The sequence below is a fragment of the Balearica regulorum genome, chromosome 1 (assembly GCF_011004875.1).
Source record: "Balearica regulorum gibbericeps isolate bBalReg1 chromosome 1, bBalReg1.pri, whole genome shotgun sequence".
NCBI lineage: Eukaryota > Metazoa > Chordata > Aves > Gruiformes > Gruidae > Balearica > Balearica regulorum.
The window spans coordinates 80,216,527-80,230,122 of NC_046184.1; positions in this window are offsets into that span (position 1 = coordinate 80,216,527).

A 13,596-nucleotide genomic window follows, 5' to 3' on the forward strand; every position below is an offset into this window, starting at 1 on the left:
GGTGCGTGCATGGGGAGAATTCACATTCTACCTCAGTGGAGGTATGAAGAAGGTGCTACTGTGATGAATAAATAGATCCTTGACAGTGATGGCCAGATTTGGTCACATACATTTATGTGTCATCACAATCAACACTGTATTTTCCTGAGTTTTAGTAATCTTTAGCATTTCTACAGAAGCAAAGTGTTCTCATGTTTTAACCTACCAGTTGCTCTCAGAAGACTTGTAAGGCAGGCTGAATGATCCCTTCGTGGGAAGGGAGGTCTGTATTATTTGCTCCATTTTTCAGGTTATGATACATAGGCAGAAGCGGGCAGGGGTTTTGTTAGCGTTGGGGGAACTCCATCTTTACTGTTTCCATTTCTGAATTTGAAAGGCCTGCTTGTTTTCATTCCTCTGGGCTTCTATACTGATGTTCAAGAGCAGGAAGAGAGGGAAGACCTGGAGAAAGACTACGGGTTTTAGTTTATTTTCAAGCCAGGCAGAAAAATATCATTAACGATCAGAAAGATGAAGATTTGGGCTGAGAAAGGGATAAGAATATTAATTCTATGAGAACATGACTGTTGTTAAAAATTCAGACAGTGGGGAACTTTTTCCCATCTTCGCACTCCCAATGTGTAAGATTTCCCCTGTACTTTCATATTCTGCCCCCGAGCACTACCCCTGCAAAGGCAATGCCAAAACTTTGCTTTATATCTCCCCCTTCAAAACCATCTTCAAACTCTTGTGGGGCAAACTGGACACAGTCATTTCACATTTCCATGTGGATCATGACTGTCCCCAAGGCAGGATGATGATTTCCATGACGATCGTGACAATCCCCCAGGTTGCTCTTGCAGGCAAACCCAGCAGCGAGGAGGGGGCAGAGCAGATCCTGGTGATGTTCCTTCACACCTCCCCGCCGGGGGTGGGATGCAGCCCGCTGGTAGCACTGGCCACGTCATCACCTTGCCCGCCTTCAGCTGCAGAAGTTGGCGCGCTCAGCCACGTGGTGTGGAGATGATGTTGAGCCTTTCCCATCAGAGGAGCCCACAGCTTTTTCCAGCCTCCTTATAACCCTCCCTCAAGCCCCTCGTAGCATCCTTACGTGCCCCCGCCTGCTGCCCCACATGCCCTTGACGCACACCCAAACCCACCGACGGCGAACCATTGTACCCCAACATGGAGTACAACTCCGCTGGGACTGTGCGGTGGGAGATTGAGCGTCAGGGGCCGGTGGAGGGCTGAAATCCGCCCCCCCCAGCCCTCCCTCCTGTGGAAGGGGGAGGCCCTTTGCGCTCCGTTTTCGCTGTAGGTGCTCCTGTGCTAGTCCGGCATTTCAGTGCTGAGGCTGCAAAAGGAGAGCTTTCTTTTTTAAGGTTTAATGGCAAATTCAAATGTTAAGAAAACCCGCCTCTACCTATGTTGTTAATCTTGCAGAGTGTTTTTTGCTTGTCCTTCGTCTTTTAAGAAAGCCTCGTGTTTTAGGCAATTTTTTCTTGAGATTGTTCCTTCGTCAAATCACAAACTATGAAACCGTGTGTTTTGCTGGCAGCATTTGTTTTTATTATAGTCTAGGTAAAGTAATTTCCTACGGAAGTAGCAATGCCATTTATATTAGGGCTTAGTTTGTTTCACAGAAAATTGAGCTTTTTAGAAACAGAATTCCAGCTTTTCTGACTGGATTTTTTTTTTCTTTTTTTTTCTGAAAGCTCAAATTAATAATACAGTTTCTGGCATAGCTGCAAGTAATTATGTGCCTTATCTTAGGCACATGGATATATTTGTGCCAAATGCTGTGAATCATCTTTTTTAGCCATTTCCAATCACGGTCCAAGGCTTCATAAGATTATACAGGCAATTCATATTTAAGCATCACCTCATCCTCAAGGCTCTGTTTTTGGTTTGCAACGTGCTTTTTACAGCAGATTACTTCCTGAAGGGTTATTCTCTGAATTAGGTTTGCCATCCATTCTGAATTTCTGAGATCACTCATGCTTTGATGTCTCTTGCTCTCAACCTGATACACAGCTACTGCCTTACAATTCATTGATAGCAGGAGAGGACAACGGGATGATGCAATGGCTTGCAGCAGAAAGCAAGCCGTATGTATGTGTCTCTCTCCCAGTCATGTACTGGTTGCATCCTCCATGTCCTTTGATCCATTGGGATCGGCACTTTGAGATGCAATGCTGCCTTTATAGTTCTAAGTGGGAAAAGTAGGTTAAGAAAGGCAGGAGCACTGACACAGTAGATCTTTACAAAGGTATTTTTTTCTCAATTGTGGCTGTGTAGAGTTTTGCAATTGGTGCATACCAATAAGAATTAAATAATAATTCAAAAAATACAGTGGTTTTATTCCTGGACTTTGTGTGACAGATCAAACCTAAAACTGAATTAAAATGAAGGATGATGGTGGGTTTGGTGGGAAAGAATCATTAACTTAAGGCAAATGAGATAAATGTGAAGAGTGACAGCCATGTTTTTACTGTACCAGTTCTGGTCTCTGTGCAAAGCTAAGGGCTTGTATTTTCTGTAACCTGCAGCCTTTATGAAGTGCCAGTGAACCAAAAGACAAATTGCTGCATGATGCCAGTGCTATCTAATAGTGTGTGTCTTGAAAAATGTAACTAATTCCTATTTTCAATTAACTCTATAAGTGAAAAGATAATTGGAGGCAGAAGAATCACTGCTCTATTACCTATTCACCTGTTCACTGGAGATTAATTTTCCAATGGGCTTAGGAGTATTGATGATAACATAAAACCCAGACATAAACACAGGAAAAATTAAGGGCTAGACAATCTTTCACACTCCATTTATCCTCTTACACTGCATTTAAAATTCACTCACAGAAACTAGACCCTGTACGATTTTGAGGGCATTGGAAAACTCCAGACTTTTTCCTCCCCCTCCACCCCAGAAAACAGGTTTTCCATTAGTTTTCATATCTGCGATGTTCCTCACATGCTGGAACAAAGCTACTTTTACTTTCTGAAGAGTGAGAAAGATATTCTGTGGAATACAGAAAATATAGCTAAGTACATTTCTTAGCAAGTATACCCTGTATTAGAGTTGGAGCAGTTACATGGCCTTTTGCCTGTTGACATATCCCTGAGCAGGGAGAGCAGGAACAAATATTGAAAAAGAAAGCATATGTATAAAATTAAGAGGAAGGTTACTGGTATAAATATCAAAACCACTTATGCAGATGTAACATAGATGCTAGTTGCAGGGAAAGCCAATACCGTATGGAGGAAAGGAAAAAGGGTTGGTTATATGAAGAGGTGGTAAATGCAAAAGCATAGCTAGGAGCCTCTGCTTTGGGAGGGAGGTGGGGAGAGCTCTGTGCAGGGAGGAAAAAGAGGGTGGTTACAGTGGGTGCTCTTTGTGAAGAGAAGTGGTGGAGTAGGTGGCTTCAGCTTGGGAGGGAGTGACTGCTCATGAGATGGTCAGGACCCCCAAATTGCAGTTTGTGGTCCCCAGAACTGCATAGCTGAGAGAGCCCTGTGCTCTAGCTGGATTCAGTATTGCATGATGGAGGATGAGGAGGGCTGGGAGAGCAGGAGAAACAGAGAAAGGATGGGTTTCCTATAAAGAAATGTGGTATCAGCTGGCTGGTTGCTTCGTCAGCTCGGCACCCCCACCCTGCCAGTGTAGCACAGGCAGCTCAGGGGAGCAGTGACGTCCATGCCCACCTCTCCACGTTGGTGAAGAGGAGCTGGAGAAGGACTGGGATGATCCGTCTGCAAGAAGTTAGGGACAATGCGCTACCGTGCCAGAGCTGCTGACCCTCCAGGGCAGGTTTGCTGGGCACTGACACGATGTAGCAAAGCAGAACCTAGGTGACAGATGTCAATCCAAATCGACATCTCCTTCCTTCCTATGCCTCTCTGCTGGTGCTGTGCTTGGTGCTCCCTTGTGCCCTCCCATATGGTCTTGAAGGTTGGGGGAGCCAAAGAGGAGAGTTCATACACCAAGGGGAAACGCAGGCAGAGAGTGCTGCCCACCACGAACCTGCCCTGCTCCCCCCAGCGCTCTCTGGCAGGACAAATGAGAATCAGCAAACGAAGGCAAAGGTGTGGGAGAATTTCCCGTTCACTGCTGGCAGTCGGCACAGGGCTTCTCTCTGACTGTGAGTGTTTGAAGCGGATGCTTGGAGCTGCCCTGTGCCACCCCTGAATCAAATTTTGGCACTCAGTTTTGGGCAGCAAAATTGAGTCATGCCTGCCTTTTGGTCATTTTTCTCTCAAGCGACAAGCAGCAAGACTACAAAACGAAGCTCTGTAAATTAGCAGCATACTTCTGGAGAGGAGTGCTTGAGCTATATGTTGTAATGTCATTTGCCTTCATTCACTCCCCTGCAGAGATGTCAAAGATGTAAGCAGGAGATGGAAACACAGCGCTCCTGAGTCTTTTCTGTTCTTCTCTTCCGATTTTTTGGACAGCAGGTGCTATAGCTGATCTAAATCTAGGCATTACCTGATGGGTATACTGTGTAAAGGAGTATGCAACATCTTAGCCATTGTCAGACCCGTTAGCACGTGCATCAGGAATATATACAGTACCCAAGGAGGCGTGGGTGCCGATATGACCCATTGCTCCTCAAAGCTGGTGGATACTGAGCCACATGCTTAAAAGTGATTAGGGGTGAACTGCCAGACAAACAGCCTGATCGCTTAGGCCTTGTTTCCTCAGGAGGTCAGGATAAAATGGGAACAGGGGAATGATGTCAGCTACAGTTTGCATGGGTTTTTTTTCTCCTTTCTTTAAAATGTTCTTATTTTTACCTGTATTTTCAATGTTGTAATCCAGAATTTAACCCATCATTCAGGTTGGAATCTACTGTGTGATGTTTCCAGTGAGTTTTGGAGAGTCTCGCAGACCTAGCAGATATAGAAAAAATGAATCTATATAAATTGGTTTTGTAAAGAAAGCTTTTGGGGTGTCCGCAAGTCTAATCGTTATGGAGATCCAAAGAGCCAGTGTATTTCTCACTAAGCTGCAAAGGTCACTTTGGGACCAATAGTATCAAGTGGTAGAAGGAGGGAAATTTTGCCAGGTAGGCTTTGTCCCATGCAGGTCCCATGTCCTGCAGTGAGAGGCGGTCCACAGCTTCTGTCTGTTTCCAATCCAACAGCCAAATTTGCCCAGAGAAGTTGTGGCTGCCCCCTCCCTGGAAGTATTCAAGGCCAGGTTGGATGGGGCTTTGGGCAACCTGGTCTAGTGGAGGGTGTCCCTGCCCATGGCAAGGGGGGTTGGACTAGATGACCTTCAAAGGTCCCTTCCAACCCAAACCATTCTGTGATTCTAAATTTGACAGTATTTTTTTGCCCTTTTTTTCCACTCTCCCAAAGCTGGTAGGAGCCTTATGGATGTGGGAAGACCAAAGGGTTTCAGTCATTTTCTCTCCGATGAACACCAGTGCAACCAATGCTCCGTAAGTGTCAGAAGCGATGAACCTGCTTCTTAAGGGTTTGAGTCCTTTGCCCACTCTCTTGCCTAGCGAGCCAAGACACACGTGCTCTGTGGCGAGGCTAAAACTATGCATGCCTTGCCTGACCAGCTGGATGCCGCCGGATTAGAGTACGTGACTGAGCTCTGTTTGCCTTCTGCACGGGCATTTCAATTTGGGTGCATTTCCTTTATTCAGCTGCCAGTTTTCACAAAATTTGTGAAAACATTGTTTTCTTTGATATTTCTTCCCTTCTACCAAACGCGCCAACAGATTCCGAAGCTGCAAGAGAAGGTTTGACAGTAGGGTGGATGAGGATGAATCTCATTCGCTTTGGAGAGCACGCAAAAATGGAAGCTGATTAAGAACGTGACAAATACAGCATGTTATGGCTCTTATCTGCTGCCCATGCCTCCTTTTTTTCTGATTCATCCTGTATATATGTATATATGGGCACGAAGCCATGAAAAATAGGATGTAAGTTAGAGCGTCTCAGTGTCTCTAATGTTTATCTGGGAGGCCTGTGAGATCACAAGCACAAGGTGGCTGAGATCTCCCTACTGGAAACACAAGTGGTCATGGTTATCCTAGATCTTCTACTGCCTGCCCTCACAAACTGGGGTATGAACTTCTAGTGTGTCACTCGTTCTTGGCCACCTCTAGTCCATAAGCTTGGTCCTTGGCTTGGCTCGAGCGTGGGCCAGATTGCACTCTCTGAGGTGGTGCCCTGCCGTGGTTTGGGGGACCATGTGCCAAGGCCCATTTCTGATTGGCACTGTGGATAAGAGTGCCTGAAGTTTAGTGCCTTCCATGCAACACAGTTCTTCAGTCCTGCCTCAACAGGCTTTGCACCCTCAGACACCTGTAGATGCTCTCCTGCTATGCTCCAGGATGTGCAGCAGTTGCCACTTTGAACTGAAAAATAAATAAATCAGATCTTAAGAGTACCATACAGGGCTCAGTGGGTACCTGGGGCCAAACGCTGCACTGCGGGGATGTAAGCAGCGTGTGCCGCTTAGCTTCGCAGTCAGAGAATGGTCCCTGACCCTGTTTCACTTAGCATTGCAGATGTTGCCTGTGTCTCCCCACCTCTGTTTTGTTAGCAATAAAGGTGAGCTGAACATACTCCAAACTTCATTCAAAGCAAAATGAGGCTGTTAACTGTGATCATGAATTTGGAAGTCCAAAGTGTGCTTCAGCAAAGAGTTACCTGTAATGGCACAAAACCCCTATCTAAATGTTATTCAGAATATTTTTTTGGCAACCTGGACAGCTAAATAATTTTTCAGTTAAATAATAATTAAGATGCTGCACAGAGCAATTTAGGCCAGCACTAATTCTTTGAAGGAAGCTTTAAACCCTCAGCGATAAGGGTGCTTGGTGTGCATGCTGCCAGTGCCTTTAAATCAAATGAAGTTGATTCATCATGAAGAAGATGTGCTGGGCTACAAGTTGCCTCTGGAAAGGCATGTACTTTGGTAGGACTCCATGGTAGGCCTATGTGAGAGAGCCTTGCATGGGCTCCAAGTCAGATGTGAGCTGTGCATCCATGTTAGCATGGTGTGGTGCAAAACAGAGGTGGTGGACCCTGTCTTGCAGCAGGGCTTGTACAGGGTGGCTTGGCACCAGAGGTGTTTCACGGCTGTCTGAAAATTACAGAGAACAACTTGAGTTTTTAAGTATGGTGCAGCTTCCTAAGGAAGAAATGAGCTTGATGTGCAGTGGTGAACCTGGCCTCTTCCAACCTCTCCTCTGACCTAGAACTCCGGGAAATTTTCTCATTGTTGTTATTATCCAGTAATTACATGTTTTCCTACTTACTACGCATAGTGGCAAAAAGGCAAGGATCAGTGTTTGTTACACTGTAGAAAACATTTGTTAAAAATACAATGTCTTCCCCAGCATGGGATCTGGGTTCAAAGTTGTTGGTCAGTGTTTGTAGCTCTGTTCACACCTCTGTCATTATGTCTGTGGTTAATAGCTGGTTCTATTTTAGCAGAGTAGATGTGGTATCTCTCACGTATCGAGTTTCTGTTAAAAGGGCTGTTTACTATGTGGGGTGGAACAAAATGTGCTGTATCAACAACGTAGGAGACAGCCTAAACCCAAGAAAGGCCATAGTTCAGAGACTGCACTGCACTCCATCGTTCACCATGACTTGGATAGGGCCTCTGAGTGACTTGGGAATGAAACTGAATTCCCCAAACCTGTTGTGGATGAGATGAGTCAGCATAAAAGGGATTGGAGGGGAAGAAGTACATGGTGAAGATGTGACATGCTGTTTCATACAAGCTAGGGACTGCAAGAGACAGAAGCGATCCAACATGACAAACCAACCTTTCCAATATGGTGGTCTGCATGGTGCCGCCGCTGGGGACTGCAGGGGCCAGCTTGGATGGTCACCTGAGGCCTAATAGTGAGGCAGGGAGCTCACAGTGCAGAGCTTCATTCTGTTTTGTGATTTATTTCTTTTTTTCCTGGTGAAGGCACTCATTTTTGCTCAGTCAGAAGAATAAAAGGCTTCTCTAACCTCTCTACCATCAAAGTTGCCCTAAGACTGTCAAGTCTTTGAAGAAAGACCTGATACTCAGAGGTGCACTGGGGCTTGTGTTGGGGCTGGTACCAACATCACTGGGAGAGGCTTTGGGCTAGCTCTGCTCAGTTTTGAAAAATCCCACCTTTGATTTTGACCCTTTTCCAGCAATTTGGCTCACACTCAGGACCAGAGGGGGGCCTGCTTTGGGTCACCAAGCTGCTTCTGCGGCTACACTGGCTAGAGGGAGATGACAAAGGGTTGAAGTCTGCGTGCCACAGCGCGGTGCCTGACAGCCAGCAGGTGAAAGAGCAGAGCTTTCCTCCTTGCATGACGCTATGTGATTAGGTGCATGGTGGGTGTTTTATGCCTTCCTCTGGAGCATCTGGCACTGGTCACTGTCTGAGACGGGATGCTGGGCTGGATGAAGCATCGGTCTGCCCTGGTGTTGCAATGCTGACGTTGCTGTCTCCCTGGTGGGCTAGCATCCTGTGATATCCTTCCAGCTGGTAATGTGCCCAGGACAGAGTTTTAGCACCATCCGCCGCTCGAGCTGCTTGCAGCCTTGGTGTAGCATTACCAAAAATAAAGCTGTTTGAATGAAACAAGTGTTTGGAAACAAGCCGTCTCTCTCCCCCTCTCTTTCTCTCTCCCCCTGAGGGTGGCAGAGCATGCAAGAGCAGAGGGAGGAGAGGAACTTGGCAAAAGCTGACCAGGGCACAAGCCCTCCCTCTTTTTCCCTCCTTCTTCTCCTCAGGGAAACACAAACGAACGCTTACACTGCACAGAACATGTTCACCAAAAAAATACCCTAATGGCTTCATCTGCAAAAAGAGCTCTCAGGATCAGTTTCCCATCCCTTAACCTATCACCTGACGTGTTGAAAGAGAAGAAGAGAGTCAGGAGCCAAACACAACATTAATCAGGTTAGGACCTTTCTTGGGACTTCCTTATTTTTACTTCAGTTTCCCTGTTTCAGTTACTTACCTAATTTCTCCTGAACACCAGGGGCAATAACCCAGACAATGGCATGTAACATCCTTCACAGGGCAGATTTTCTAGTCTCCAGCTCAAATGTTTACTCCTAGTTCTGGTTAGTCCACAGCCGAAGCGGTTAGCCAGTTGGCTGGATATGTTCATACAGCTTATGCTTTCATCAGAGGCTGAAGCGTCAAGGGAGACGGCAGATTTTTTTTATCCTGTTTTCACATTATGCACTCTGAAACAGCTCAGCTGGGACAAGTTAAGTCTTGGGGGCATGTGCGTTGCTGCAGAAGTGTCAAGGAAGATTAAAAACAGGCACCAAAGTTTGACTCTTAGACTAACCCCCAGAAAATGCTAGGAGGGGAGCTTTTTGTCTTGGTGCTAGGTAGAAGGAGGTTAGAAACTGTGAGCAAAGACACTATCTGCTGCCTTTGCAGTTCTATGCTGTGTCTGGAGGCTACAGGCTGGGTATAGATCATCTGCAGTAAAAGAGAGAAGCATACACCAATTTTTCCCTATAAGAGAGAAAAAAAAAAAAAGGCACAACATTCTGGTAACCCTTCAGGCTAGAAAATGTCACAGCAGCAATGGTGGTATCGGTTTAATAGCACAGGTATGCGATGGAAATATCATACCGATGCTTCCTGCAGTGTTGTCCCTGAGCTCCCCGTCTGCCTGAGCAGGAGAGATGGATGCGAAATGGCATCGTTTGTTAAAAGATGATGGGCGGGAGAAGGGAGTGAGGGGAGGTTAGACTCGCCTGCTAGCATTTCAAGCGTATTAAGGCAGAGGCAAAGGGGGGGAGTGTTTCATATGGCACGTTGTGAGTAACGAGGAGCCAAAAACTGGGATATAGGATATACAAAAGGAAAGTTTAGTCTCAGTTTCAGGAAAGATGTTCTGTCAGCTGTTATATTGTTGACTAGTTTCCCAGGGGAAATCGCGAGGACAGGATTTTTTAAAACCAAACAGGGCAAAGAATGAGAAAATTCACAAACAAAACCAAACTGTCCCCGCATGAACAACCGAGGTCCCTTCCCTTCTTTTCTGCCCTCTGTGGTTCTTGCTCCCCAGCTAATTCCTCCCCATTAACCCTTGTTTATATGAACAGCCACAGTGTCTCAGATGCCTGGTAACATGGCAGGTCCTCTCCCGCTTGTCCCGCTTTCCTCCTGTTCTGTACTCTCCGTTCTCCTTCCTACGCTTGCTCTCTTGTCCTCTCCCAGCCCGCTACCTGCCCCCAGGGACCAGCCTGGGTCTCCTGCTGTTTCTGGTTCCACCTTTCCCCAAAATTTTTGTGAGGTTTATACTGCGGTGTGCCGTGTTCCCACAGCAGTGGGTCGCTATCCATGAATCACGTTTTTTTTCATCTCTACAGCTCCACGCACCTGGCTAAGAGCGAGGAAGACTGTTATCCACATTTTGCTTATATGGGGAAGCTGAGAGGCGGCCAAGAGAAGAAGTTTACTTGAAGTGGCACGCTCAGGCCAGGAATGGGCTGACTCAGTTCTCTGGTATCCCATCCCAAATCCTTTCCACTGGCCCGCGGTTCCCGCACTCCTGTCTGACCTATCCATCAGGAAAGTCTGTAATGCGAGAACACTCCCAGCATGTTAGGCAGAACAGAGGGAAAAACATGATATGGAGGGAGATTAGACTTAGGTGTGATGCTGGAAACTTCTCACTTCCCCCTGAATTAAGCATTTAAACCCTTGTCGCCTTTTCTTTCAACAAATAAACAAGGCAGATGTAGCATTATTTACCAAGTAAGGAAATCTCCATAAAACATTCCCCAGATTTGAAGTAATCATGTTTTTCAATGGAATATAAAAAAAAAAAAAAAAATTGGCACACAGCATCTTCTCTTAAGTCCAGGCAAGAGGCACACATTTATTTCCAGTAGCAGCACACAGCGTACTGACTGTAACTAGGTGAGAATGCTAAACAGACCCAGTTTCCCTGCTGGCGTCTGAAAACAGGGATAAATTCCTCTGCAGACAAAAGACAGATGGTGCGGGCATTGCTAAAATCCTGGCTTCATGGAGTCAGAAAGCTAAGCAAATTCAAAGGTTCCGAGTGTGAAAGGTCATTAATTAATTATTATCTTTATTGGGATGTTGTCATGCTTTGCCGGTGGCACCGAGGTCTGGCAGAAAGTTTAGCCCTACGGGCAGGCAGAGTATTTCTGTGATTATCTTAATTTATCCTTCGCTGGATGAATAATGCGGTGTTTCTCATGCAGAGGAAAGGAAGTCAGGCTGTTGTTGTTATAGAGGTAAGGGATGCAGAAAAAAAGACCAGAGAAAGGAGAGGGGGTTTCATACCTATTGTGTCTTGATGCACTTGACTGATTTGTGGGGAGAGTAGGGGAATGTCTGAATGCAAAATTGTTGTGGGTTTGATATTTTTAGTATTGCGTGATACACTGCCTCTGCTGTGTGAGCACTCTCTGCTACCGTAGCTCACAGTGAAGCTGCTCCAGCACTGACCATTCTGGTCGGGATGACAGCACACACCACATGTAAACCCACATTTTGTTGTTGGCTTAGAGCTGTCCATATTCATCCCATGGCTGCTGCTCCATCACTGTACTGAGTGTGCTCTGGGGTTTCTTCCTTGGCGTGTGGTGGCAATCCCTACCAAGAAATGGATTCTGAGGGACAGGCGAGGGGAACACCCACAGCTTCTCGTGTGGGATCCGGCTTTTGCGCATCAGTGCTGTACGGATAAAGCGGCACGACGGGCCATGGTGGTGAATATGAGCAGGTTGTTAAAAACGAAGCTGAGTCAGTGGAAAGCTGACTGGTGGCCAGGCTGGGGAAGAAGGCAGACTGGAGGAGGACCAGTGAAAGCAGGAGCACAGAGGGAGAGTGGGAGTAGAGATAGGAGATCTGGTTGTCTTGCTGGGAAACAGAGAGATGAGAGGTGTGCCTTAGCTAACTGAGAAAAAAATGCCTGGAATAGGGAACCAGAAATAGGGAAGAGATAAAACAGGACAGCGCAGGGACTCATCTGTAATAGTTTGCAAGAAATATCTGTCCAAGGAGCACAGCCCCCTCAAACCTGGAAGGGAATCAGAGTTTCTGCTTCTCCCCTGCTGACGAGTCTGTATGAAACCTGAGGGCAGCGTGTCCCATCTGGCTCTAGTACAGGGACATCTTTTGGCTCTAGTACAGGGACGTCTTTTGGCTCTAGTACAGGGACATCTTTTCAACTACCTGATGCTTAGCTCAGGTGACAGAAGTGTCCTGGGCATCAGTCTTGCTGATGATCCAGTATGGTTTTGCCCAACCCTAACCTACTTGCCACTTTAGACTGTCACTCACCCCTTAACTTTGTCAGCCATGGTGTTTACATATCTAGTGCGTAATGTTGCTTTTAACAATGTGCATTGTCCTTGTGCAACTCGCTGTTCATTGGCTTATGTAGCTGGTTCTCATCTCACACTTCTCCACAGCTCAGAGTGCATCTGAAGATAGTTCAGCACTGCCGGTTCTCTCCTGCTGCACAACCCCATATAGCATCTGCTGTGACCCCATCCACGTAGCATGCATATGTGAACCCATAAACATGGATTGCTGGGACCAGTGATCAGAAGTGCATCCTGTGAAGCTATGTGCTGAACAGTGGCTGCAGCATTGCACCACAACTGAAGTGTTTGTTGCTACCTGTTCATGGAGAAGCTGTTGAAATCTGGGCTGCATGAGCAGACAGTGAGGTGGATTGAAAACTGGCTGAATGGCCAGGTCATGATCAGTCACAGGAAGTCTAGTTCAAGGCCAGTAAATAGTAGAGTACCCCAGGGGTCAGTACTGGGCCCAATACTGTTCAACATAGTTAATGATCAATATGATGGGGCACAGTGTACCCTCAGCAAGTTTGCAGATGACACCAAACTGGGAGGAACGGCTGATACGCCAGAGGGTTCTGCTGCCAGCCAAAGCGACCTGGACAGGCTGAAGAAATGGCCTGGCAGGAACTTTGTGAAGTTCAACAAGGGGAAGTGGAGAGTCCTGCACCTGGGGAGGAACAGCCCCATGCACCAGTATATACTGGGGGCTGCACAGCTGGAAAGCAGCTTTGCAGAAAAGGACCTGGGGGTCCTGATGGACAACACGATGAACGTGAGCCAACAGTGTGCCTTGGCCGCTAAGAAGGCCTTTGGTGTCCTGGGCTGCATTAGGAGGAGTGTTGCCAGCAGGTTGAAGGGGGGGATCCTTTCCCTGTGTTCAGCCCTGGTGAAGTCACACCTGGAGTGCTGTGTCCAGCTGTGGGCTCCCCGGTACAAGACATGGATATGCTGGAGAGAGTCCAGCAAAGGGCCACTAAAATGATGAGGGGACTGGAGCATCTCTGCAATGAGGAAAGGCTGAGAGAGCTGGAACTGTTCAGCCTGGAGAAGAGAAGGCTCGGGGCGGGGGGGGAAATCTTATCAATGTATGTAAACACCTGAAAGGAAGGCGCAAGGAGGATCCTGGCTCCATCCAGGACCAGAGGCAATGGGTACAACCTGTAACAGAGGAGGATCCATGTGAGCATGAGGAAACACTGTTGTCTTGTGGGGGTGACTGAGCACTGACACAGGTTGCCCAAAGAGGTGGTGGGGTCTCCCTTCTTCGAAATATCCAAAAGCCATCTGGAC